Genomic DNA, 2817 nt, shown 5'->3' on the forward strand with positions numbered 1-2817 from the left:
TATGTTGCCGTTTTGGCCAGAACCAGATACCAATCCTTCTATAACAAACTTCCCAACCACCCAAACCAAGTCGTTTGTAACCTGGCTTCTCCTTCACTACCTAATAATCCTCCTAGGCATCTGAAAAGAAGATGGCCTTGAGATCTTCTCCTCTAGAAATGTTATTGGAGTTCTATCAGTGGGTAGATTCTCCACATGTTTGTATCATGTCACTATATCACCTACATCAAATTTACTTGCTGTATATATGTGTATACAGTTGTAAATAACAATAAATAAATTATAAAAAAAAAAAAAATTCATTCTTGAAGTTAGACACTAATATTAAAAGAAAACATTAACTAAATACAACATTAGTCACAAATTTCTTTGGAAGTGGAAAAATAAACAATTTTTTTTGTATTGGATAGTTGATTGTAGGAAGTAGATTGTAGGAAGATACTTGATACTTGGTTGGCGGTCAATAAAGGTATCAAAATAGTAAAAGACAACTTATTACTTATTATTAACCAAAGTTTCACGATGCCACTTTGCAGTGTTTCACCATAGCTAAATGAAAAACACGATATTAACATCAACAACATGGTATGAGTGTTGATGATATTGGCATTATTGTGCATACTAATTTTACTAAATCAATTTTTTCTGCTACTTGCCAATTAGCCAATCCCAGTCCACCTAATGTATTTATAATAAGAGAGAAAAAATTACTAAAATTAGAAATGTAATTAATTAATGTGACAGTCACTATAGATTTAAAAATATATAACTAAACAGAATAGAAAGAGTTCTTATGAAAAAACAACAAAGGAAAGTAAACATGTAAATATTAGAAGTAACTGACTAATAGTCACCCATTTTTGGCTTTTAAATTAATTGATGGCACACTGACCAATTTAATTAGATATTCATCTAGTATTACTAATTGTTTATTTTAATTTTTTTTGTAAATATATGCAACTTAATTTTAATATTTAATTGAAAACATATCCATTTTCATGCATCCTACAATATATAGATATGATTTCTAGAGGAATCTTTAATGGAAACAAATATAAATAAGTTGATATTGAAAATAAATAAAAGATAGCAAAGTTTTGTGTTCGCATAGTTTCAAGAGCAGCACAATTTACATTGTTAAACCTAAAGATCTTAGGACACAGTAACAGTTCCTTCTTACATATCTACTCATATTCTTAAACATATGTACCTTAATCCTCATATGAATGTTTTGTTCAAAATTATGTCAAATGGAATGAGTCCCAAACTAACTTACAGACTGGAAAGAAAATTCATTATTTATTCTGGGATGAATCCCTTTAGAATAATTATACAGGAAAATTATGCTTTGTGTTTTAGAGTTGAAAAAAATAAAATAATAGTAATAATAATGAAGGCCTAATGAACCCGAAGGTTCAATCCCAATAACATCAATCGCTCTGTACATACATCCTTCTAGTGATGGCCCTCCAAACCCAATTCTAAAAAATCAATTTTAACACAATCCTCCTATCTATGTTTCGGTCTACCCCTCAGTCATTTAACCGACGGTTCAGTGTTTATTAATATTTTAGGGATCCACTTGTTACTAAGCCCTATTTTGGAAGAGATAATTTACAATATATTACTAATCGGTTTAGTGGTAATTTTATAAACATGTGAAATTTAAAACTTATTATAATCTAAATTCCTGATGTTGCTTTAGTTTTTCTATAGGTCTTTTTTACTTGAATTAGATTTGATAAAGAGTTCTCTCAAGGTACGATTAACCTCATTAATTATTTTATTGATGTTATAATAACAAGATAATCACCTCAACTGTTATTAAATCTTAAACCAGTACTATTGAAATGCTAGCTGTTTTTTACGTTGATTATTTTCTTTTGAAATTTCACTAATTATATTAGTTTAATCATAAATTGTTAAGATTACCGCAAATTCACTATGAAAATAGAGGTTAATACAAATAAAAAGGTTGTATTAGTTGCAATAATACAACAGGTTGTGTTTCATAAAAGCAGGATTGCACAAATATAAGTCATGATAAAACTAAAAACTAATATTTCCATGTAATAATAATAATAATTTTTATATAATAACAGTAGACATTGTTTCCATGACAATTTTAGCTTGCAGTTTTATTGCAATTCATTCTTGCCACACTATGACTAACAGGTTGTAGTCAGAACACATAATGGGTTTACTGTTTTAACCTAATATTTGAGTTTCTGAGATGACAGAAGAACAAATAAGCAAAACAGCTAGGAAAGGAGGTTTCTAGTTTTATTTTCAATTCTTCAGGGAATAAGATAATTGGTCAATCATAGGTGTAATCTTGGTAATTCAAACTAATTGCTGCCAGGGAGGTGTTTGGATTATTGAAAGGTTCAGATTATAGAAGTATTAGGAAAATGGTGTAAAAAAAATCAACAATGCGAAAGTACATAACTATTTTTATTTTTTTACACATTTTATAGGAAATTTGACAGTTTGAAGTTTCAAAAAATTACAAATTTTGAGTTTTCTCAAAAAAAGTAACTTTTTCTTTTGTATTTAACTACCCATTAGCCTAATTTGATTATTAAGGATGATTAATTATGTTTGATATTTCCAAATATAATTAATTTCGACAACTTTTTTTCAGCTAAACAGTTTTACTTCATGATGATTATTGAATAGGTAAATTGATTTGTAATATAACAGATAAAGTTTCAACAATAACCGAGTTGGAACATTATTTAAACTTATTTTTGAACGTTTTTCGCCAGTAGATAACAAAATTTCGATCGAAGCTTACTCATTCATTATTAAGCTTAA

The sequence above is a fragment of the Halyomorpha halys genome, unplaced genomic scaffold (genome assembly GCF_000696795.3).
Source record: "Halyomorpha halys isolate HHAL.00 unplaced genomic scaffold, Hhal_1.1 Scaffold1395.1, whole genome shotgun sequence".
Classification (NCBI taxonomy): Eukaryota; Metazoa; Arthropoda; class Insecta; order Hemiptera; family Pentatomidae; genus Halyomorpha; species Halyomorpha halys.